Source organism: Nerophis lumbriciformis, linkage group LG28 (assembly GCF_033978685.3).
Source record: "Nerophis lumbriciformis linkage group LG28, RoL_Nlum_v2.1, whole genome shotgun sequence".
Classification (NCBI taxonomy): domain Eukaryota; kingdom Metazoa; phylum Chordata; class Actinopteri; order Syngnathiformes; family Syngnathidae; genus Nerophis; species Nerophis lumbriciformis.
In genome coordinates, this window is record NC_084575.2 from 8133698 (window position 1) to 8158854 (window position 25157).

The 25157-nt window shown below is 41.5% G+C and overlaps 1 protein-coding gene and 17 non-coding genes across 18 annotated transcripts in view; 6 read left to right on the forward strand and 12 right to left on the reverse strand.

Moving 5' to 3' along the window:
• The window catches only part of LOC133570492 (uncharacterized), a 46321-nt gene that overhangs the window by 13417 nt on the left and 7747 nt on the right, over nucleotides 1-25157 (forward strand). The window lies entirely within an intron of this gene.
• Nucleotides 3900-3971, forward strand: trnap-ugg (transfer RNA proline (anticodon UGG)). Its single transcript has one exon. It is a non-coding gene; the product is annotated as a tRNA-Pro (tRNA).
• trnap-ugg (transfer RNA proline (anticodon UGG)) lies at nucleotides 4245-4316 on the forward strand. Its single transcript has one exon. It is a non-coding gene; the product is annotated as a tRNA-Pro (tRNA).
• Nucleotides 9838-9910, forward strand: trnav-cac (transfer RNA valine (anticodon CAC)). Its single transcript has one exon. It is a non-coding gene; the product is annotated as a tRNA-Val (tRNA).
• Nucleotides 11195-11265, reverse strand: trnag-gcc (transfer RNA glycine (anticodon GCC)). Its single transcript has one exon. It is a non-coding gene; the product is annotated as a tRNA-Gly (tRNA).
• On the reverse strand, nucleotides 12092-12165 carry trnan-guu (transfer RNA asparagine (anticodon GUU)). The gene has a single exon. It is a non-coding gene; the product is annotated as a tRNA-Asn (tRNA).
• Nucleotides 15060-15130, reverse strand: trnag-gcc (transfer RNA glycine (anticodon GCC)). The gene has a single exon. It is a non-coding gene; the product is annotated as a tRNA-Gly (tRNA).
• trnan-guu (transfer RNA asparagine (anticodon GUU)) lies at nucleotides 15957-16030 on the reverse strand. Its single transcript has one exon. It is a non-coding gene; the product is annotated as a tRNA-Asn (tRNA).
• Nucleotides 16253-16323, reverse strand: trnag-gcc (transfer RNA glycine (anticodon GCC)). The gene has a single exon. It is a non-coding gene; the product is annotated as a tRNA-Gly (tRNA).
• Nucleotides 16597-16670, reverse strand: trnan-guu (transfer RNA asparagine (anticodon GUU)). Its single transcript has one exon. It is a non-coding gene; the product is annotated as a tRNA-Asn (tRNA).
• trnag-gcc (transfer RNA glycine (anticodon GCC)) lies at nucleotides 16893-16963 on the reverse strand. The gene has a single exon. It is a non-coding gene; the product is annotated as a tRNA-Gly (tRNA).
• Nucleotides 18933-19003, reverse strand: trnag-gcc (transfer RNA glycine (anticodon GCC)). The gene has a single exon. It is a non-coding gene; the product is annotated as a tRNA-Gly (tRNA).
• Nucleotides 19830-19903, reverse strand: trnan-guu (transfer RNA asparagine (anticodon GUU)). The gene has a single exon. It is a non-coding gene; the product is annotated as a tRNA-Asn (tRNA).
• Nucleotides 20126-20196, reverse strand: trnag-gcc (transfer RNA glycine (anticodon GCC)). Its single transcript has one exon. It is a non-coding gene; the product is annotated as a tRNA-Gly (tRNA).
• Nucleotides 22166-22236, reverse strand: trnag-gcc (transfer RNA glycine (anticodon GCC)). The gene has a single exon. It is a non-coding gene; the product is annotated as a tRNA-Gly (tRNA).
• Nucleotides 22478-22550, forward strand: trnav-cac (transfer RNA valine (anticodon CAC)). The gene has a single exon. It is a non-coding gene; the product is annotated as a tRNA-Val (tRNA).
• Nucleotides 22984-23055, reverse strand: trnal-caa (transfer RNA leucine (anticodon CAA)). Its single transcript has one exon. It is a non-coding gene; the product is annotated as a tRNA-Leu (tRNA).
• trnav-cac (transfer RNA valine (anticodon CAC)) lies at nucleotides 24142-24214 on the forward strand. Its single transcript has one exon. It is a non-coding gene; the product is annotated as a tRNA-Val (tRNA).

Here is a 25157-nt window from a genome sequence, read left to right on the forward strand (position 1 = left end):
AGTATATTACACATGAGAACACACACTCTAGAGAAACCTTTTGCTTGCTCAGCTTGCGCTAAAAGATTCAACACTAAGATTGAAATGATGTTACACATGAGAACACACACAGGTGAGAAACCTTTTTCTTGCTCTGTTTGTAAGAAGAGTTTCTCCAGAAAAGAACACATGACCACACACATGAGAACACACACTGGAGAGAAACCTTACACTTGCTCTGTTTGTAAGAAGAGTTTCTCCAGAAAGGGTGACATGACCATACACATGAGAACACACACTGGAGAGAAACCTTTTGCTTGCTCAGCTTGTGCTAAAAGATTCAACACTAAGAAGAAAATTATATTACACATGAGAACACACTCAGGTGAGAAACCTTTTACTTGCTCTGTTTGTAAGAAGAGTTTCTCCAGAAAGGAACACATGACTACACACATGAGAACACACACTGGAGAGAAACCTTTTACTTGCTCTGTTTGTAAGAAGAGTTTCTCCAGAAAGGGTGACATGACCATACACATGAGAACACACACTGGAGAGAAACCTTTTGCTTGCTCAGCTTGTGCTAAAAGATTCAACACTAAGAAGAAAATTATATTACACATGAGAACACACACTGAAAAGAAACTTTTTGCTTGCTCAGTGTTAGAATAATTATGTATATATTATCACACTAACTTTAGTATCCTTAAAGTCTGTTGCTTTAGTTATTAGTTATTGTGCTCAAGATAGACTTTTCTATTTGTGCAAGGACAAAAACGTCTTGTCTGAGGGGTGGCCTCAGCCACAGATGTTATCTTTGTTTTAGCCCGCTAACAGCCAAGGACTTCAAGGACCTCAACGAAGATAAGACGACAACACGCAGACGAAGCAGAGACTTTAAGGACCTCAATGAAGATAAGATGACAACATGCAGACAAAGCGGAGACAAGGCGAAATCACAAGGCCCCCACCACATTCTGTCACGTATTGTGCGTCCTGGACCTGCTTTGCATAAAATATGTGACCACTCTTTTTAGAGGCGGCCTCAGTGATGTTGACTGTGGAACTCTTGAATAAATAGAGGGACGCGGGAGCTGAACCTTAGAGCGTAGGGCAAGACTGTGACTAAGTGTGCAGCTCCATGTGTTCTCCTCATGAGCTAAATTGAACTCTGTCTCTGCATGATTCCTTGCTTCTTGTCTGATGAATATAAGTCATAAGTGTTTGAACCTGACACTCAGCTTGTGCTAAAAGATTCAACACTAAAAAGGAACTTTTATTACACATGAGAACACACATTGGGGAGAAACCTTTTACTTGCTATGTTTGTAAGAAGAGTTTCTCCAGAAAGCAAATCATGACCAGACACATGAGAACACACACTGGAGAGAAACCTTTTGCTTGCTCTGTTTGTAAGATGAGTTTCTCCAGAAAGCGTGACATGACCACACACATGAGAACACACACTGGAGAGAAACCGTTTAGTTGCACTGTGTGTGATAAAATGTTCAGGTTTAAGTATCAGGCCAGTAGACACAAGTGTGTAACAGTCATGGAAGCTGCAGGGATTTAAAAACACTTAAAGGGGAACATTATCACAATTTCAGAAGGGTTAAAACCATTAAAAATTAGTTCCCAGTGGCTAATTTTATTTTTCGAAGTTTTTTTCAAAATTCTACCCAGCACGCAATATCCCTAAAAAAGCTTCAATGTGCCTGATTTTAACCATCGTTATATACACCCGTCCATTTTCCTGTGACGTCACATAGTGATGCCAATACAAACAAACATGGCGGATAGAACAGCAAGCTATAGCGACATTAGCTCGGATTCAGACTCGGATTTCAGCGGCTTAAGCGATTCAACAGATTACGCATGTATTGAAACGGATGGTTGTAGTGTGGAGGCAGGTAGCGAAAACCAAATTGAAGAAGAAACTGAAGCTATTGAGCCATATCGGTTTGAACCGTATGCAAGCGAAACCGAGGAAAACGACACGACAGCCAGCGACACGGGAGAAAGCGAGGACGAATTCGGCGATCGCCTTCAAACCAACGATTGGTATGTGTTTGTTTGGCATTAAAGGAAACTAACAACTATGAACTAGGTTTACAGCATATGAAATACATTTGGCAACAACATGCACTTTGAGAGTGCAGACAGCCCATCTCAGGCGCGCTAAGAACATATATTTTTCCACGATTTCAGCACTCAGGTTAACCATACCTAAATAGACACAAAATACTGCATTACACAAGACTACCCGAATGTACTCGAATGATTGAAAAAAATTAATGTTTTTAAGCTAAATTATTGGTAAACACAGTTTATGTATAATCATTTACGTAAAATCATGAGTAATGAATAAAGTTTTCATTAATTAATATATTCTGTAGACATACCCTCATCCGCTCTCTTTTCCTGAAAGCTGATCTGTCCAGTTTTGGAGTTGATGTCAGCAGGCCAGGGAAGCTAGGGTCGATATTCTTCTCTTGATCCTCTTCGGTGGCATAAGGGACGGTGTGAGCCAAGACCTCCAGGGGGTTTAGCTCGCTCGTCTGCGGGAACAAACTGCCGCCATTGCTTGCCGTGCTACCGAGGTCCTTTGTCTCTGAATTGCTCACACACTCTGGCAGATTCAATGGGGGTCTGGCGGCAGATTTCTTTGACTTTATGGTTGGAAATGCATCTGCTTTGAGTGTCGCAGGATATCCACACATTCTTGCCATCTCTGTCGTAGCATAGCTTTCGTCGGTAAAGTGTGCGGAACAAACGACTGACCATTTCGTCGGCTTTCCCCACAGCCTCGTATTTTGAACAAATTTCATCCAATTTCTTGCCACTTTCACATCTTTGGGCCACTGGTGCAACTTGAATCCGTCCCTGTTCGTGTTGTTACACCCTCCGACAACACACCGACGAAAGTGAGAAAATGGCGGATTGCTTCCCGATGTGACGTCACGTTGTGACGTCATCGCTCCGAGAGCGAATATTAGAAAGGCGTTTAATTCGCCAAAATTCACCCATTTAGAGTTCGGAAATCGGTCAAAAAATTATATGGTCTTTTTTCTGCAACATCAAGGTATATATTGACGCTTACATAGGTCTGGTGATAATGTTCCCCTTTAAATTAGTGGTAAAAGTGCAATATAATAACACAATTTCAGAATGATTTCCTTGTTAAAATCTCACAATTCATGAGATTTTTATCTAAAATGATAATTTTTGGGGCTTGTTGGTCTAGTGGTATGATTCTTGTTTAGGGTGCGTAAGGTCCCAGGTTCAATTCCTGGACAAGCCCTTAACAGTGATTTAAAACTCTTAGCTTAATTTTCCAAACTGCACACAATGAAGGGATCAATGAAAATGTATAAAATCAAATACAGTGGTAGCTCAATTTACGAGCTCTATTTGTTTTAGGACAGAGCTTGTAACCCTTAGTTCTTTTTTGCAGGAAAATAGCCATACTTTTAAATTAGTGGTAAAAGTGCAATATACTAACCCAGTTTCAGAATGATTTCCCTGTTAAAATCTCACAATTCATGAACATTTTTGATGAAAGTTGATTTTTTTGGGGGCTTGTTGGTCTAGTGGTATGATTCTCGCTTAGGGTGCGAGAGGTCCCCGGTTCAATTCACGGTGAAGCCCTAAACAGTGATTTAAAACGCTTCGCTGAATTTTCCAAACTGCACACACTCAAGGAACAATGAAAATGTATAAAATCAAATACAGTGGTAGCTCAATTTACAAGCTCTAATTGTTTTAGGAAAGCGCTTGTAACCCTTAGTTCTTTTTTGCATGAAAATTGCCATACATTTAAATTAGTGGTAAAAGTGCAATATACTAAGCCAGTTTCAGAATGATTTCCCTGTTAAAATCTCACAATTCATGAGATTTGTATCTAAAATTATATTTTTCGGGGCTTGTTGGTCTAGTGGTATGATTCTCGCTTTGGGTGCGAGAGGTCCCGGGTTCAATTCCCGGACAAGCCCTTAACAGTGATTTAAAACTCTTAGCTTAATTTTCCAAACTGCACACAATGAAGGGATCAATGAAATTGTATAAAATCAAATACAGTGGTAGCTCAATTTACAAGCTCTAATTTTTTTAGGACAGAGCTTGTAACCCTTAGTTCTTTTTTGCAGGAAAATAGCCATAACTTTAAATTAGTGGTATAAGTGCAATATACTAACCCAGTTTCAGAATGATTTCCCTGTTAAAATCTCACAATTCATGAGATTTGTATCTAAAATTATATTTTTTGGGGCTTGTTGGTCTAGTGGTATGATTCTCGCTTTGGGTGCGAGAGGTCCCGGGTTCAATTCCTGGACAAGCCCTTACCAGTGTTTTAAAACTCTTAGCTCAATTTTCCAAACTGCACACAATGAAGGGATCAATGAAAATGTATAAAATCAAATACAGTGGTAGCTCAATTTACAAGCTCTAATTGTTTTAGGACAGAGCTTGTAACACTTAGTTCTTTTTTGCAGGAAAATAGCCATACCTTTAAATTAGTGGTAAACGTGCAATATACTAACCCAGTTTCAGAATGATTTCCCTGTTAAAATCTCACAATTTGTAAGACTTTTTGTTGAAACATGTTTTTGCGGTTTATGTTGGTCGAGTCGTATGATTCTCGCTTAGGGTGCAAAAGGTCCAGAGCTTGTAACCTTTAGTTCTTTTTTGCATGAAAATAGCCATACCTTTAAATTAGTGGTAAAAGTGCAATATACTAACCCAGTTTCAGAATGATTTCCCTGTTAAAATCTCACAATTCATGAACATTTTTGATGAAACTTGTTTTTTCGGGGCTTGTTGGTCTAGTCCAGGGGTCGGCAACCTTTACCACTCAAAGAGCCATTTTGACCAGTTTCACAAATTAAAGAAAACAATGGGAGCCACAAAAACCTTTTGAAATTTAGAATGAAATAACACTGCATACAAAGTTGGGTTTTTTTGCTTTGTGCTATGTATAAACCAAGGGTCTCAGACACGCAGCCATCACCTTAATATGAAAATTGAATGTTTGTTAGTGCGGCCCGCCAGTTTTATATGAATGGCGCTTGACAGCGTCATACTTTTCAACCCTCCCGATTTTTCCGTCAGACTACGAATTTCAGGGCAACTGATGTGTGGGGGAGCAGGGTTGGGGTGGGGGCGGGGTTTGGTGGTAGCAGGGGTGTATAATGTAGCCCGGAAGAGTTAGGGCTGCATGGGATTCTGGGTATTTGTTCTGTTGTGTTTATGTTGTTTTACGGTGCAGATGTTCTCCCGAAATGTGTTTATCATTCTTGTTTGGTGTGGGTTCACAGTGTGGCGCATTATTAGTAAGAGTGTTAAAGTTTTTTATACCGCCACCGTCAGTGTAACCTGTGTGGCTGTTGACTAAGTATGCCTTGCTGTCACTTGCGTGTGCAAGTAGAAGATGCATACAACAAAGGGCTGGGCTGGCACACGCTGTTTGTACAGATTGTAGAGGGCGCTAAATGCTGTACCATCATGGCACGCCCTTATTATTATTGTTAGGGTGAAAATTGGAGAATATTAATCCCGGGAGTTTTCTGCGAGAGGTACCGAAATCCGGAAATCTCCCAGGAAAATCGGGGGGTTCAGCAAGTAAGCTGCTGAGCCGCATCAGAGTGATCAAAGAGCCGCATGCGGCTCCGGAGTTGCGGGTTGCCGACCCCTGGTCTAGTGGTATGATTCTCGCTTAGGGTGCGAGAGGTCCCTGGTTCAATTCCCGGACAAGCCCTTAACAGTGCTTTTGAACCCTCAGCTCAATTTTCCAAACTGCAAACACTCAAGGGATCAATGAAAATAATTTAAAAAAATGCAGTGATACCTCAATTTTCTAGTTCTAATTGTTTTAGGACAGAGCTTGTAACCCTTAGTTCTTTTTTGCAGGAAAATATCCAAACCTTTAAATTAGTGGTAAAAGTGTATTATACTAACCTATAGCTTTAGATTGTGTTCCCTATCAACATGTCACATTTATTGAGATTTTTGCAAAATCACAAGTCAGAGCTTGTTGGTCTAGTCGTATGATTCTCGCCTGATGTCTGGGGTTCAATTACTGAAAAAGCTCTTGTTCATTTATGCATGAAAATTGTAGTGAATCAAAATTTTTGTTAATAAAATTGCAGTTACAGGTTATCGCCCTAGATAAAATATAAACTTTTTTGAGAATTTGTTAACAATTGCCATAGGGCTTGATGGTCTATTGGTATGATTCTCGCTTAGGGTGCGAGAGGTCCCGTGTATAATTCCTGGACAAGCCCTTCACAGAGATTTAAAACTCTTAACTTAATTTTCCAAACTGCACACACTCAAGGGATCAACGAAAATGTATAAAATCAAATACAGTGGTAGCTCAATTTACAAGCTCTAATTGTTTTAGGACAGAGCTTGTAACCCTTAGTTCTTTTTTGCAGGAAAATAGCCATACCTTTAAATTAGTGGTAAAAGTGCAATATACTAACCTAGTTTTAGATTGTTCCCTATCAACATGTCACATTTATTGAGATTCTTGCAAAATGACAAGTCAGAACTTGTTGGTCTAGTTGTTTGATTCTCGCCTGAGGTCTGGGGTTCAATTACTGAAAAAGCTCTTGTTCATTTATGCATGAAAATTGTAGTGAATCAAAATTTGTGTTAATAAAAGTGCAGTTACAGGTTGTTTCCCCAGATAAAATATAAACTTTTTTGAGAATTTGGTAACTGTTGCCGTAGGGCTTGTTGGTCTAGTGGTATGATTCTCGCTTAGGGTGCGAGAGGTCCCGGGTTCAATTCCTGGACAATCCCTTAACAGTGATTTAAAAGTCTTAGCTCAATTTTCCAAACTGCACACAATGAAGGGATCAATGAAAATGTATAAAATCGAATACAGTGGTAGCTCAATTTACAACCTTTAATTGTTTTAGGACAGTGCTTGTAACCCTTAGTTCTTTTTTGCAGGAAAATAGCCATACCTTTAAATTAGTGGTAAAAGTGCAATATACTAACACAGTTTCAGAATGATTTCCCTGTTAAAATCTCACAATTTGTAAGACTTTTTGTTGAAACATGTTTTTGCGGTTTATGTTGGTTGAGTCGTATGATTCTCGCTTAGGGTGCAAAAGGTCCAGAGCTTGTAACCTTTAGTTCTTTTTTGCATGAAAATAGCCATACCTTTAAATTAGTGGTAAAAGTGCAATATACCAACCCAGTTTCAGAATGATGTCCCTGTTAAAATCTCGCAATTCATGAACATTTTTGATGAAACTTGATTTTTCAGGGCTTGTTGGTCTAGTCCAGGGGTCGGCAACCTTTATCACTCAAAGAGCCATTTTGACCAGTTTCACAAATTAAAGAAAACAATGGGAGCCACAAAAATCTTTTGAAATTTAGAATGAAATAACACTACATTCAAAGTTTTTTTTTTTGCTTTGTGCTATGTATAAACCAAGGGTCTCAGACACGCAGCCATCACCTCAATATGAAATTTGAATGTTAGTGCGGCCCGCAAGTTTTATATGAATGGCGCTTGACAGCGTCATACTTGGCAGACTACAAATTTCAGGGCAACTGTTCTCTCGAACGTGCCGTGATGGTACAGCATTTAGTGCCCACTACAACCAGCGTGCCGGCCCAACCACACGTTGTACGGGGCTTTTACTTGCTCACGTAAGTGACAGCAAGGCATACTTGGTCAACAACTACACAGGTTACACTGACTGTGGCGGTATAAAAAACTTTAACACTCTTACAAATAATGCGCCACACTGTGAACCCACACCAAACAAGAATGACAAACACATTTCGGTAGAACATCTGCACCTTAACACAACAGAACAAATACCCAGAATCCCATGCAGCCCTAACTCTTCCCGGCTACATTATACACCCCCGCTACTAAACCCCGCCCACCTCAACCGACACACGGAGGGGGTGGGGTGTGGGGGGGGGGGTTGATGTGTGGGGGAGCAGGGTTGGGGTGGGGGCGGGGTTTGGTGGTAGCAGGGGTGTATAATGTAGCCCGGAAGAGTAAGGGCTGCATGGGATTCTGATTTCCCTGTTAAAATCTCACTATTCATGAGATTTTTATCTAAAATTATATTTTTTGGGGCTTGTTGGTCTAGTGGTATGATTCTCGCTTAGGGTGCGAGAGGTCCCGGGTTCAATTCCTGGACAACCCCTTAACAGTGATTTAAAACTCTTAGCTCAATTTTCCAAACTGCACACACTCAAGGGATTGATTGATTGAGACTTTTATTAGTAGGTTGCACAGTGAAGTACATATTCCGTATAATTGACCACTAAATGGTAACACCCCAATAAGTTTTTCAACTTGTTTAAGTCGGGGTTCATATATATACTAACGTCATAATACAGTCATCACACAAGAGAATCACATTGAATTATTTACATTATTTACAATCTGGGGTCTGGAGGAGGGGGGGGGGGGGGGGGGGGATTTGGCTTGCATTCATTTTGTGTTTTGAAAACAAACTGAGAAAGTGTTACAGAAAAAACTTCAAGACACTGACGGGATTTGAGCCCAACATCTCCTATGTAACAAACAGGCACCTTGACTGACAGCTACAGCGCCTTGAACAGCATGGGATTTCAACAAGATGTCTATAACCCTACACTGAATTAATGATAGCCAATTTGAGGCGATAGCATTGATTATCAGTAATTTACATTAGTTTAAACAAGCATGGCTTGAAAGTTATGTTGCAAACGTTTTAAATAGAAACTTTTTTGCAAATTTAGAGAAGGACATGGGCTGTACAAGAAAACCCTCAAACCCTCGTGCTCGCGTCAAGATTTCGTCCCTGGGTGGGCTTGAACCACTATCCTCTCAGTTAACAGCTGAACGCGCTGACCGATTGTCATTGTCTTTGGATGGGCGTAACTAGAAGTACACTGATTCAGCCTTCGGTGAGTCCAATATGCCCTTTGGGTGGAATGCCTGCGTTTTGCGGTTGTCACAAACATTGCTTTTGTCCCTTATGAATATTAGTTAAAATGTAATAAAAGCAACAGAATGCATTGGCAGGGAATCGGACTGGGTCTCCCGCGTGGCAGGCGAAAATTCTACCACTGAACCACCAATGACTGTGGAGTAAAAGAGATTTATGAACTCGGTTAAGAGGAAGAACGTTTGAAATGCGGGCTGCGACGGACCAAACATGCTACACTGAATTAATGATAGCCAATATGAGGCGATAGCATTGATTATCAATAATTGACATTAGTTTAAACAAGAATGGCTGAAAGTTATGTTGCAAACGTGGCACACGTTTACTAGCCGAACGCGCTGACCGATTGCGCCACAGAGACTTACTGGTTTACATGATTCATTACTCCCCAAAAAATTATAAAATCTCATGTTACGATGTCCTGATGTCATTGTCTTTGGATTAGCGTAACGAGAAGTACACTGCTTCAGTCTTCGGTGAGTCCAATATGCCTTTTGGGTGGAATGCCTGCGTCTTGCGGTTGTCACAAACATTGCTTTTGTCCCTAATGAATATTAGTTAAAATGTAATAAAAGCAACAGAATGCATTGGCCTGGAATCGGACCCAGGTCTCCCGCGTGGCAGGCGAGAATTCTACCACTGAATCACCAACGCCTGTGGAGTAAAAGAGGTTTCTGAACTCGGTTAAGAGGAAGAACGTTTGAAATGCGGGCTGCGACACAAAAAACATGCTACAAAGTAAAACACATTCTACGTGCACAAGGGATTTAACAACATCCACAAAAGGCAAGAATTGCAATGCAGCTAATAACAGCAATAAGACTAGCAAGCACCATGTTTTCCATTGGCCGAAAATCAACTTGTAAGTCTTGATAAAGGTCTGCAACTTGCAGCAGTTTCCATGGTGTAGTGGTTATCACATTCGCCTCACATGCGAAAGGTCCCCTGTTCGAAACAGGGTGGAAACAAGGTCTTTTTACTTTCCTTCTTACCTCTATAAATAAGCAAGGAAATAAATGATAGCAAGGTCCTGTGTTTCATCATAAAGTAGTTTGCAACATAGCTGACCACCTCATGTACAGCCGAGCACACACAACACCAAATTTAGAGGGTTCTCATTTAGGCAGACCTCAGGCTTCAACATCATGAATGCTGGGTTCCATGAAAATGTCACGCACAAACCTGTGAAATTTCTCATTCATTCAAGTCACTGTATTCTCAGGGCTTTCAATGGATTGCAACTGTACTGTTTAGATTGACTTATAAGATGTTTAACCTCTCTTTTAGCAGGAATCATAGGTGTAATTCCCAAAGAGTTAGAGAAGACAGCTGCAGTCTGAATGAGAGTTGGCATTGCTTTCAAATTAAGAACCAGTCAAATAGACAACTGAAACCTAAATCATAGCAGAGGATGGTTTCGATTCATCGACCTCTGGGTTATGGGCCCAGCACGCTTCCGCTGCACCACTCTGCTGTCTTAAACTCCAGGATGCTTACTCTGGTGAATATCCAGACAAACTACTTGTAACAAAGTGATTTGGAACCCATCTGAAGTAGTGTTTCTTTCTGAGTCCTGGTTCAATCCACATTTAAAATGGCATTTTTTGGAAGAAAACATTGCAGTAAACATCAAACTCTGTGGATCCATTGGGATTTTATTCAAAACGAATAGAATTTGGCTTGCATTCATGTGGTTTGAAAACAAACTGAGAAAGTGTTACAGAAAAAACTTCAAGACACTGACGGGATTTGAGCCCAACATCTCCTATTTAACAAACAGGCACCTTGACTGACAGCTACAGTGCCTGGAACAGCATGGGATTTCAACACGATGTCTATAACCCTACACTGAATTAATGATAGCCAATTTGAGGCGATAGCATTGATTATCAGTAATTTACATTAGTTTAAACAAGCATGGCTTGAAAGTTATGTTGCAAACGTTTTTACTAGAAACTTTTTTTTTTGCAAATTTAGAGAAGGACATGGACTGTACAAGAAAACCCTCAAACCCTCGTGCTCGCGTCAAGATTTCGTCCCTGGGTGGGCTTGAACCACCATCCTCTCAGTTAACAGCCGAACGTGCTGACCGATTGACATTGTCTTTGGATGGGCGTAACTAGAAGTACACTGATTCAGCCTTCGGTGAGTCCAATATGCCCTTTGGGTGGAATGCCTGCGTCTTGCGGTTTTCACAAACATTGCTTTTGTCCCTTATGAATATTAGTTAAAATGTAATAAAAGCAACAGAATGCATTGGCCGGGAATCGGACCCGGGTCTCCCGCGTGGCAGGCGAGAATTCTACCACTGAACCACCAATGCCTGTGGAGTAAAAGAGATTTATGAACTCGGTTAAGAGGAAGAACGTTTGAAATGCGGGCTGCGACGGACCAAACATGCGACACTGAATTAATGATAGCCAAAATGAGGCGATAGCATTGATTATCAGTAATTTACATTAGTTTAAACAAGAATGGCTTGAAAGTTATGTTGCAAACGTGGCACACGTTTTAACTAGAAACTTTTTTGCAAATTTAGAGAAGGACATGGGCTGTACAAGAAAACCCTCAAACCCCCGTGCTCGAGTCAAGATTTCGTCCCTGGGTGGGCTTGAACCACCATCCTCTCAGTTAACAGCCGAACGCGCTGACCGATTGTCATTGTCTTTGGATGGGCGTAACTAGAAGTACACTGATTCAGCCTTCGGTGAGTCCAATATGCCCTTTGGGTGGAATGCCTGCGTCTTGCGGTTGTCACAAACATTGCTTTTGTCCCTTATGAATATTAGTTAAAATGTAATAAAAGCAACAGAATGCATTGGCCGGGAATCGGACCCGGGTCTCCCGCGTGAATTCTACCATTGAACCACCAATGCCTGTGGAGTAAAAGAGATTTATGAACTCGGTTAAGAGGAAGAACGTTTGAAATGCGGGCTGCGACGGACCAAACATGCGACACTGAATTAATGATAGCCAATATGAGGCGATAGCATTGATTATCAGTAATTTACATTAGTTTAAACAAGAATGGCTTGAAAGTTATGTTGCAAACGTGGCACACGTTTTAACTAGAAACTTTTTTGCAAATTTAGAGAAGGACATGGGCTGTACAAGAAAACCCTCAAACACCTGTGGTCGAGTCAAGATTTCGTCCCTGGGTGGGCTTGAACCACCATCCTCTCAGTTAACAGCCGAACGCGCTGACCGATTGCGCCACAGAGACTTACTGGTTTACATGATTAATTACTCCCCAAAAAATTATAAAATCTCATGTTACGATGTCCCGATGTCATTGTCTTTGGATTAGCGTAACTAGAAGTACACTGCTTCAGACTTCGGCGAGTCCAATATGCCTTTTGGGTGGAATGCCTGCGTCTTGCGGTTGTCACAAACATTGCTTTTGTCCCTTATGAATATTAGTTAAAATGTAATAAAAGCAACAGAATGCATTGGCCGGGAATCGGACCCGGGTCTCCCGCGTGGCAGGCAAGAAATCTACCACTGAACCACCAATGCCTGTGGAGTAAAAAAAGTTTTCTAAACTCGGTTAAGAGGAAGAACGTTTGAAATGCGGGCCGCGACAGACAAAACATGCTACAAAGTAGAACACATTCTACGTGCACAAGGGATTTAACAACATCCACAAAAGGTAAGAAATGCAATGCAGCTAATAACAGCAATAAGACTAGCGAGCACCATGTTTTCCATTGGCCGTCTTTTTACTTTCCTTCTTACCTTTTGTACAGCCCTTACCTTTGGGCAGGTACCGAGGGCGACTGTGTTGACCAGTTTGACGCGTGTAAATGATAGAATGTCCAGTACTGTAGAACTGTGTTTGGATATGACAATCCGTTTATTACAAACTATCTAAATTAAACCAAATGTAAGTTATATAACAAAGTATGTTAACCTTGAATGGCACATTATACCAGCATTGTCACCACATGACACAACACGATATGATATGACACGACACGACACCACACGGTCGAAAACTGTTTGTCCTCCAATCGCCCTGCCCATGCTCACACCTGAACTCAATTTAAGGAGGCTGCCATGGTAACCCCACCATAGCAACAGTCCCCTCCCTGTCGACACTTCCTGGTTCTTAACAGGAAGTGGGCGGAGCAATCTGCCAAAAAAGGAAATACAACATGCTGAACCCAACAATCAATTAGAGAAAATAAAATAAAAGCATTATAAACAAATAGGGAAATTTGGCTCCAACACCTTTATAAATAAGCAAGGAAATAAATGATAGCAAGGTCCTGTGTTTCATCATAAAGTAGTTTGCAACATAGCTGACCACCTCATGTACAGCCGAGCACACACGACACCAAATTTAGAGGGTTCTCATATAGGCAGACCTCAGGCTTCAACATCATGAATGCTGGGTTCCATGAAAATGTCACGCACAAACCTGTGAAATTTCTCATTCATTCAAGTCACTGTATTCTCAGGGCTTTCAATGGATTGCAACTGTACTGTTTAGATTGACTTATAAGATGTTTAACCTCTCTTTTAGCAGGAATCATAGGTGTAATTCCCAAAGAGTTAGAGAAGACAGCTGCAGTCTGAATGAGTGTTGGCCTTGCTTTCAAATTAAGAACCAGTCAAATAGACAACTGAAACCTAAATCATAGCAGAGGATGGTTTCGATCCATCGACCTCTGGGTTATGGGCCCAGCACGCTTCCGCTGCGCCACTCTGCTGTCTTAATCTCCAGGATGCTTACTCTGGTGAATATCCAGACAAACTACTTGTAACAAAGTGATTTGGAACCCATCTGAAGTAGTGTTTCTTTCTGAGTCCTGGTTCAATCCACATTTAAAATGGCATTTTTTGGAAGAAAACATTGCAGTAAACATCAAACTCTGTGGATCCATTGGGATTTTATTCAAAACGAATAGAATTTGGCTTGCATTCATGTGGTTTGAAAACAAACTGAGAAAGTGTTACAGAAAAAACTTCAAGACACTGACGGGATTTGAGCCCAACATCTCCTATTTAACAAACAGGCACCTTGACTGACGGCTACAGTGCCTGGAACAGCATGGGATTTCAACACGATGTCTATAACCCTACACTGAATTAATGATAGCCAATTTGAGGCGATAGCATTGATTATCAGTAATTTACATTAGTTTAAACAAGCATGGCTTGAAAGTTATGTTGCAAACGTTTTTACTAGAAACTTTTTTGCAAATTTAGAGAAGGACATGGACTGTACAAGAAAACCCTCAAACCCTCGTGCTCGCGTCAAGATTTCGTCCCTGGGTGGGCTTGAACCACCATCCTCTCAGTTAACAGCCGAACGTGCTGACCGATTGTCATTGTCTTTGGATGGGGGTAACTAGAAGTACACTGATTCAGCCTTCGGTGAGTCCAATATGCCCTTTGGGTGGAATGCCTGCATCTTGCGGTTGTCACAAACATTGCTTTTGTCCCTTATGAATATTAGTTAAAATGTAATAAAAGCAACAGAATGCATTGGCCGGGAATCGGACCCGGGTCTCCCGCGTGAATTCTACCATTGAACCACCAATGCCTGTGGAGTAAAAGAGATTTATGAACTCGGTTAAGAGGAAGAACGTTTGAAATGCGGGCTGCGACGGACCAAACATGCGACACTGAATTAATGATAGCCAATATGAGGCGATAGCATTGATTATCAGTAATTTACATTAGTTTAAACAAGAATGGCTTGAAAGTTATGTTGCAAACGTGGCACACGTTTTAACTAGAAACTTTTTTGCAAATTTAGAGAAGGACATGGGCTGTACAAGAAAACCCTCAAACACCTGTGGTCGAGTCAAGATTTCGTCCCTGGGTGGGCTTGAACCACCATCCTCTCAGTTAACAGCCGAACGCGCTGACCCATTGCGCCACAGAGACTTACTGGTTTACTTGATTAATTACTCCCCAAAAAATTATAAAATCTCATGTTACGATGTCCCGATGTCATTGTCTTTGGATTAGCGTAACTAGAAGTACACTGCTTCAGACTTCGGCGAGTCCAATATGCCTTTTGGGTGGAATGCCTGCGTCTTGCGGTTGTCACAAACATTGCTTTTGTCCCTTATGAATATTAGTTAAAATGTAATAAAAGCAACAGAATGCATTGGCCGGGAATCGGACCCGGGTCTCCCGCGTGGCAGGCGAGAATTCTACCACTGAACCACCAATGCCTGTGGAGTAAAAGAGATTTATGAACTCGATTAAGAGGAAGAACGTTTGAAATGCGGGCTGCGACGGACCAAACATGCTACACTGAATTAATGATAGCCAAAATGAGGCGATAGCATTGATTATCAGTAATTTACATTAGTTTAAACAAGAATGGCTTGAAAGTTATGTTGCAAACGTGGCACATGTTTTAACTAGAAACTTTTTTGCAAATTTAGAGAAGGACATGGGCTGTACAAGAAAACCCTCAAACCCCCGTGCTCGAGTCAAGATTTCGTCCCTGGGTGGGCTTGAACCACCATCCTCTCAGTTAACAGCCGAACGTGCTGACCGATTGTCATTGTCTTTGGATGGGGGTAACTAGAAGTACACTGATTCAGCCTTCGGTGAGTCCAATATGCCCTTTGGGTGGAATGCCTGCATCTTGCGGTTGTCACAAACATTGCTTTTGTCCTTTATGAATATTAGTTAAAATGTAATAAAAGCAACAGAATGCATTGGCCGGGAATCGGACCCGGGTCTCCCGCGTGAATTCTACCATTGAACCACCAATGCCTGTGGAGTAAAAGAGATTTATGAACTCGGTTAAGAGGAAGAACGTTTGAAATGCGGGCTGCGACGGACCAAACATGCGACACTGAATTAATGATAGCCAATATGAGGCGATAGCATTGATTATCAGTAATTTACATTAGTTTAAACAAGAATGGCTTGAAAGTTATGTTGCAAACGTGGCACACGTTTTAACTAGAAACTTTTTTGCAAATTTAGAGAAGGACATGGGCTGTACAAGAAAACCCTCAAACACCTGTGGTCGAGTCAAGATTTCGTCCCTGGGTGGGCTTGAACCACCATCCTCTCAGTTAACAGCCGAACGCGCTGACCGATTGCGCCACAGAGACTTACTGGTTTACTTGATTAATTACTCCCCAAAAAATTATAAAATCTCATGTTACGATGTCCCGATGTCATTGTCTTTGGATTAGCGTAACTAGAAGTACACTGCTTCAGACTTCGGCGAGTCCAATATGCCTTTTGGGTAGAATGCCTGCGTCTTGCGGTTGTCACAAACATTGCTTTTGTCCCTTATGAATATTAGTTAAAATGTAATAAAAGCAACAGAATGCATTGGCCGGGAATCGGACCCGGGTCTCCCGCGTGGCAGGCGAGAATTCTACCACTGAACCACCAATGCCTGTGGAGTAAAAGAGATTTATGAACTCGGTTAAGAGGAAGAACGTTTGAAATGCGGGCTGCGACGGACCAAACATGCTACACTGAATTAATGATAGCCAAAATGAGGCGATAGCATTGATTATCAGTAATTTACATTAGTTTAAACAAGAATGGCTTGAAAGTTATGTTGCAAACGTGGCACATGTTTTAACTAGAAACTTTTTTGCAAATTTAGAGAAGGACATGGGCTGTACAAGAAAACCCTCAAACACCTGTGGTCGAGTCAAGATTTCGTCCCTGGGTGGGCTTGAACCACCATCCTCTCAGTTAACAGCCGAACGCGCTGACCGATTGCGCCACAGAGACTTACTGGTTTACTTGATTAATTACTCCCCAAAAAATTATAAAATCTCATGTTACGATGTCCCGATGTCATTGTCTTTGGATTAGCGTAATTAGAAGTACACTGCTTCAGACTTCGGCGAGTCCAATATGCCTTTTGGGTGGAATGCCTGCGTCTTGCGGTTGTCACAAACATTGCTTTTGTCCCTTATGAATATTAGTTAAAATGTAATAAAAGCAACATAATGCATTGGCCGGGAATCGGACCCGGGTCTCCCGCGTGGCAGGCGAGAATTCTACCACTGAACCACCAATGCCTGTGGTGTAAAAGAGGTTTCTGAACTCGGTTAAGAGGAAGAACGTTTGAAATGCGGGCTGCGACAGACAAAACATGCTACAAAGTAGAACACATTCTACGTGCACAAGGGATTTAACAACATCCACAAAAGGCAAGAAATGCAATGCAGCTAATAACAGCAATAAGACTAGCGAGCACCATGTTTTCCATTGGCCGTCTTTTTACTTTCCTTCTTACCTTTTGTACAGCCCTTACCTTTGGGCTGGTACCGAGGGCGACTGTGTTGACCAGTTTGACGCGTGTAAATGATAGAATGTCCAGTACTGTAGAACTGTGTTTGGATATGACAATCCGTTTATTACAAACTATCTAAATTAAACCAAATGTAAGTTATATAACAAAGTATGCTAACCTTGAATGGCACATTATACCAGCATTGTCACCACATGACACAACACGATATGATATGACACGACACGACACCACACGGTCGAAAACTGTTTGTCCTCCAATCGCCCTGCCCATGCTCACACCTGAACTCAATTTAAGGAGGCTGCCATGGTAACCCCACCATAGCAACAGTCCCCTCCCTGTCGACACTTCCTGGTTCTTAACAGGAAGTGGGCGGAGCAATCTGCCAAAAAAGGAAACACAACATGCTGAACCCAACAATCAATTAGAGAAAATAAAATAAAAGCATTATAAACAAATAGGGAAATTTGGCTCCAACACCTTTATAAATAAGCAAGGAAATAAATGATAGCAAGGTCCTGTGTTTCATCATAAAGTAGTTTGCAACATAGCTGACCACCTCATGTACAGCCGAGCACACACGACACCAAATTTAGAGGGTTCTCATATAGGCAGACCTCAGGCTTCAACATCATGAATGCTGGGTTCCATGAAAATGTCACGCACAAACCTGTGAAATTTCTCATTCATTCAAGTCACTGTATTCTCAGGGCTTTCAATGGATTGCAACTGTACTGTTTAGATTGACTGATAAGATGTTTAACCTCTCTTTTAGCAGGAATCATAGGTGTAATTCCCAAAGAGTTAGAGAAGACAGCTGCAGTCTGAATGAGTGTTGGCCTTGCTTTCAAATTAAGAACCGGTCAAATAGACAACTGAAACCTAAATCATAGCAGAGGATGGTTTCGATCCATCGACCTCTGGGTTATGGGCCCAGCACGCTTCCGCTGCGCCACTCTGCTGTCTTAAACTCCAGGATGCTTACTCTGGTGAATATCCAGACAAACTACTTGTAACAAAGTGATTTGGAACCCATCTGAAGTAGTGTTTCTTTCTGAGTCCTGGTTCAATCCACATTTAAAATGGCATTTTTTGGAAGAAAACATTGCAATAAACATCAAACTCTGTGGATCCATTGGGATTTTATTCAAAACGAATAGAATTTGGCTTGCATTCATGTGGTTTGAAAACAAACTGAGAAAGTGTTACAGAAAAAACTTCAAGACACTGACGGGATTTGAGCCCAACATCTCCTATTTAACAAACAGGCACCTTGACTGACAGCTACAGTGCCTGGAACAGCATGGGATTTCAACACGATGTCTATAACCCTACACTGAATTAATGATAGCCAATTTGAGGCGATAGCATTGATTATCAGTAATTTACATTAGTTTAAACAAGCATGGCTTGAAAGTTATGTTGCAAACGTTTTTACTAGAAACTTTTTTGCAAATTTAGAGAAGGACATGGACTGTACAAGAAAACCCTCAAACCCTCGTGCTCGCGTCAAGATTTCGTCTATGGGTGGGCTTGAACCACCATCCTCTCAGTTAACAGCCGAACGTGCTGACCGATTGTCATTGTCTTTGGATGGGCGTAACTAGAAGTACACTGATTCAGCCTTTGGTGAGTCCAATATGCCCTTTGGGTGGAATGCCTGCGTCTTGCGGTTTTCACAAACATTGCTTTTGTCCCTTATGAATATTAGTTAAAATGTAATAAAAGCAACAGAATGCATTGGCCGGGAATCGGACCCGGGTCTCCCGCGTGGCAGGCGAGAATTCTACCACTGAACCACCAATGCCTGTGGAGTAAAAGAGATTTATGAACTCGGTTAAGAGGAAGAACGTTTGAAATGCGGGCTGCGACGGACCAAACATGCTACACTGAATTAATGATAGCCAAAATGAGGCGATAGCATTGATTATCAGTAATTTACATTAGTTTAAACAAGAATGGCTTGAAAGTTATGTTGCAAACGTGGCACACGTTTTAACTAGAAACTTTTTTGCAAATTTAGAGAAGGACATGGGCTGTACAAGAAAACCCTCAAACCCCCGTGCTCGAGTCAAGATTTCGTCCCTGGGTGGGCTTGAACCACCATCCTCTCAGTTAACAGCCGAACGCGCTGACCGATTGTCATTGTCTTTGGATGGGCGTAACTAGAAGTACACTGATTCAGCCTTCGGTGAGTCCAATATGCCCTTTGGGTGGAATGCCTGCGTCTTGCGGTTGTCACAAACATTGCTTTTGTCCCTTATGAATATTAGTTAAAATGTAATAAAAGCAACAGAATGCATTGGCCGGGAATCGGACCCGGGTCTCCCGCGTGAATTCTACCATTGAACCACCAATGCCTGTGGAGTAAAAGAGATTTATGAACTCGGTTAAGAGGAAGAACGTTTGAAATGCGGGCTGCGACGGACCAAACATGCGACACTGAATTAATGATAGCCAATATGAGGCGATAGCATTGATTATCAGTAATTTACATTAGTTTAAACAAGAATGGCTTGAAAGTTATGTTGCAAACGTGGCACACGTTTTAACTAGAAACTTTTTTGCAAATTTAGAGAAGGACATGGGCTGTACAAGAAAACCCTCAAACACCTGTGGTCGAGTCAAGATTTCGTCCCTGGGTGGGCTTGAACCACCATCCTCTCAGTTAACAGCCGAACGCGCTGACCGATTGCGCCACAGAGACTTACTGGTTTACTTGATTAATTACTCCCCCAAAAATTATAAAATCTCATGTTACGATGTCCCGATGTCATTGTCTTTGGATTAGCGTAACTAGAAGTACACTGCTTCAGACTTCGGCGAGTCCAATATGCCTTTTGGGTGGAATGCCTGCGTCTTGCGGTTGTCACAAACATTGCTTTTGTCCCTTATGAATATTAGTTAAAATGTAATAAAAGCAACAGAATGCATTGGCCGGGAATCGGACCCGGGTCTCCCGCGTGGCAGGCGAGAATTCTACCACTGAACCACCAATGCCTGTGGTGTAAAAGAGGTTTCTGAACTCGGTTAAGAGGAAGAACGTTTGAAATGCGGGCTGCGACACACAAAACATGCTACAAAGTAGAACACATTCTACGTGCACAAGGGATTTAACAACATCCACAAAAGGCAAGAAATGCAATGCAGCTAATAACAGCAATAAGACTAGCGAGCACCATGTTTTCCATTGGCCGTCTTTTTACTTTCCTTCTTACCTTTTGTACAGCCCTTACCTTTGGGCTGGTACCGAGGGCGACTGTGTTGACCAGTTTGACGCGTGTAAATGATAGAATGTCCAGTACTGTAGAACTGTGTTTGGATATGACAATCCGTTTATTACAAACTATCTAAATTAAACCAAATGTAAGTTATATAACAAAGTATGCTAACTTTGAATGGCACATTATACCAGCATTGTCACCACATGACACAACACGATATGATATGACACGACACGACACCACACGGTCGAAAACTGTTTGTCCTCCAATCGCCCTGCCCATGCTCACACCTGAACTCAATTTAAGGAGGCTGCCATGGTAACCCCACCATAGCAACAGTCCCCTCCCTGTCGACACTTCCTGGTTCTTAACAGGAAGTGGGCGAAGCAATCTGCCAAAAAAGGAAATACAACATGCTGAACCCAACAATCAATTAGAGAAAATAAAATAAAAGCATTATAAACAAATAGGGAAATTTGGCTCCAACACCTTTATAAATAAGCAAGGAAATAAATGATAGCAAGGTCCTGTGTTTCATCATAAAGTAGTTTGCAACATAGCTGACCACCTCATGTACAGCTGAGCACACACGACACCAAATTTAGAGGGTTCTCATATAGGCAGACCTCAGGCTTCAACATCATGAATGCTGGGTTCCATGAAAATGTCACGCACAAACCTGTGAAATTTCTCATTCATTCAAGTCACTGTATTCTCAGGGCTTTCAATGGATTGCAACTGTACTGTTTAGATTGACTTATAAGATGTTTAACCTCTCTTTTAGCAGGAATCATAGGTGTAATTCCCAAAGAGTTAGAGAAGACAGCTGCAGTCTGAATGAGTGTTGGCCTTGCTTTCAAATTAAGAACCAGTCAAATAGACAACTGAAACCTAAATCATAGCAGAGGATGGTTTCGATCCATCAACCTCTGGGTTATGGGCCCAGCACGCTTCCGCTGCGCCACTCTGCTGTCTTAAACTCCAGGATGCTTACTCTGGTGAATATCCAGACAAACTACTTGTAACAAAGTGATTTGGAACCCATCTGAAGTAGTGTTTCTTTCTGAGTCCTGGTTCAATCCACATTTAAAATGGCATTTTTTGGAAGAAAACATTGCAGTAAACATCAAACCCTGTGGATCCATTGGGATTTTATTCAAAACGAATAGAATTTGGCTTGCATTCATGTGGTTTGAAAACAAACTGAGAAAGTGTTACAGAAAAAACTTCAAGACACTGACGGGATTTGAGCCCAACATCTCCTATTTAACAAACAAGCACCTTGACTGACAGCTACAGCGCCTGGAACAGCATGGGATTTCAACACGATGTCTATAACCCTACACTGAATTAATGATAGCCAATTTGAGGCGATAGCATTGATTATCAGTAATTTACATTAGTTTAAACAAGCATGGCTTGAAAGTTATGTTGCAAATGTTTTAACTAGAAACTTTTTTGCAAATTTAGAGAAGGACATGGGCTGTACAAGAAAACCCTCAAACCCTCGTGCTCGCGTCAAGATTTTGTCCCTGGGTGGGCTTGAACCACCATCCTCTCAGTTAACAGCCGAACGCGCTGACCGATTGTTATTGTCTTTGGATGGGCGTAACTAGAAGTATACTGATTCAGCCTTCGGTGAGTCCAATATGCCCTTTGGGTGGAATGCCTGCGTCTTGTGGTTGTCACAAACATTGCTTTTGTCCCTTATGAATATTAGTTAATATGTAATAAAAGCAACAAAATGCATTGGCCGGGAATCGGACCCGGGTCTCCCGCGTGGCAGGCGAGAATTCTACCACTGAACCACCAATGCCTGTGGAGTAAAAGAGGTTTCCGAACTCGGTTAAGAGGAAGAACGTTTGAAATGCGGGCTGCGACAGACAAAACATGCTACAAAGTAGAACACATTCTACGTGCACAAGGGATTTAACAACATCCACAAAAGGCAAGAAATGCAATACAGCTAATAACAGCAATAAGACTAGCGAGCACCATGTTTTCCATTGGCCGAAAATCAACTTGTAAGTCTTGATAAAGTTCTGCTACTTGCAGCAGTTTCCATGGTGTAGTGGTTATCACATTCGCCTCACACGCGAAAGGTCCCCTTTTCGAAACAGGGTGGAAACAAGGTCTTTTTACTTTCCTTCTTACCTCTATAAATAAGCAAGGAAATAAATGATAGCAAGGTCCTGTGTTTCATCATAAAGTAGTTTGCAACATAGCTGACCACCTCATGGACAGCCGAGCACACACGACACCAAATTTAGAGGGTTCTCATATAGGCAGACCTCAGGCTTCAACATCATGAATGCTGGGTTCCATGAAAATGTCACGCACAAACCTGTGAATTTCTCATTCATTTAAGTCACTGTATTCTCAGGGCTTTCAATGGATTGCAACTGTACTGTTTAGATTGACTGATAAGATGTTTAACCTCTCTTTTAGCAGGAATCATAGGTGTGATTCCCAAAGAGTTAGAGAAGACAGCTGCAGTCTGAATGAGTGTTGGACTTGCTTTCAAATTAAGAACCAGTCAAATAGACAACTGAATCCTAAATCATAGCAGAGGATGGTTTCGATCCATCGACCTCTGGGTTTTGGGCCCAGCACGCTTCCGCTGCGCCACTCTGCTGTCTTAAACTCCAGGATGCTGACTCTGGTGAATATCCAGACAAACTACTTGTAACAAAGTGATTTGGAACCCATCTGAAGTAGTGTTTCTTTCTGAGTCCTGGTTCAATCCACATTTAAAATGGCATTTTTTTTGAAGAAAACATTGCAGTAAACATCAAACTCTGTGGATCCATTGGGTTTTTATTCAAAATGAATAGAATTTGGCTTGCATTCATGTGGTTTGAAAACAAACTGAGAAAGTGTTACAGAAAAAACTTCAAGACACTGACGGGATTTGAGCCCAACATCTCCTATTTAACAAACAAGCACCTTGACTGACAGCTACAGCGCCTGGAACAGCATGGGATTTCAACACGATGTCTATAACCCTACACTGAATTAATGATAGCCAATTGGAGGCGATAGCATTGATTATCAGTAATTTACAATAGTTTAAACAAGCATGGCTTGAAAGTTATGTTGCAAACGTTTTAACTAGAAACTTTTTTGCAAATGTAGAGAAGGACATGGGCTGTACAAGAAAACCCTCAAACCCTCGTGCTCGCGTCAAGATTTCGTCCCTGGGTGGGCTTGAACCACCATCCTCTCAGTTAACAGCCGAACGCGCTGACCAATTGTCATTGTCTTTGGATGGGCGTAACTAGAAGTATACTGATTCAGCCTTTGGTGAGTCCAATATGCCCTTTGGGTGGAATGCCTGCGTCTTGTGGTTGTCACAAACATTGCTTTTGTCCCTTATGAATATTAGTTAATATGTAATAAAAGCAACAAAATGCATTGGCCGGGAATCGGACCTAGGTCTCCGCGTGGCAGGCGAGATTTCTACCACTGAACCACCAATGCATGTGGAGTAAAAGAGGTTTCCGAACTCGGTTAAGAGGAAGAACGTTTGAAATGCGGGCTGCGACAGACAAAACATGCTACAAAGTAGAACACATTCTACGTGCACAAGGGATTTAACAACATCAACAAAAGGCAAGAAATGCAATGCAGCTAATAACAGCAATAAGACTAGCGAGCACCATGTTTTCCATTGGCCGAAAATCAACTTGTAAGTCTTGATAAAGGTCTACTACTTGCAGCAGTTTCCATGGTGTAGTGGTTATCACATTCGCCTCACACGCGAAAGGTCCCCTGTTCGAAACAGGGTGGAAACAAGGTCTTTTTACTTCCCTTCTTACCTCTATAAATAAGCAAGGAAATAAATGATAGCAAGGTCCTGTGTTTCATCATAAAGTAGTTTGCAACATAGCTGACCACCTCATGGACAGCCGAGCACACACAACACCAAATTTAGAGGGTTCTCATATAGGCAGACCTCAGGCTTCAACATCATGAATGCTGGGTTCCATGAAAATGTCACGCACAAACCTGTGAATTTCTCATTCATTCAAGTCACTGTATTCTCAGGGCTTTCAATGGATTGCAACTGTACTGTTTAGATTGACTGATAAGATGTTTAACCTCTCTTTTAGCAGGAATCATAGGTGTAATTCCCAAAGAGTTAGAGAAGACAGCTGCAGTCTGAATGAGTGTTGGCCTTGCTTTCAAATTAAGAACCAGTCAAATAGACAACTGAATCCTAAATCATAGCAGAGGATGGTTTCGATCCATCGACCTCTGGGTTATGGGCCCAGCAAGCTTCCGCTGCGCCATTCTGCTGTCTTAAACTCCAGGATGCTGACTCTGGTGAATATCCAGACAAACTACTTGTAACAAAGTGATTTGGAACCCATCGGAAGTAGTGTTTCTTTCTGAGTCCTGGTTCAATCCACATTTAAAATGGCATTTTTTTGAAGAAAACATTGCAGTAAACATCAAACTCTGTGGATCCATGGGGTTTTTATTCAAAATGAATAGAATTTGGCTTGCATTCATGTGGTTTGAAAACAAACTGAGAAAGTGTTACAGAAAAAACTTCAAGACACTGACGGGATTTGAGCCCAACATCTCCTATTTAACAAAAAAGCACCTTGACTGACAGCTACAGCGCCTGGAACAGCATGGGATTTCAACACGATGTCTATAACCCTACACTGAATTAATGATAGCCAATTTGAGGCGATAGCATTGATTATCAGTAATTTACATTAGAGTAAA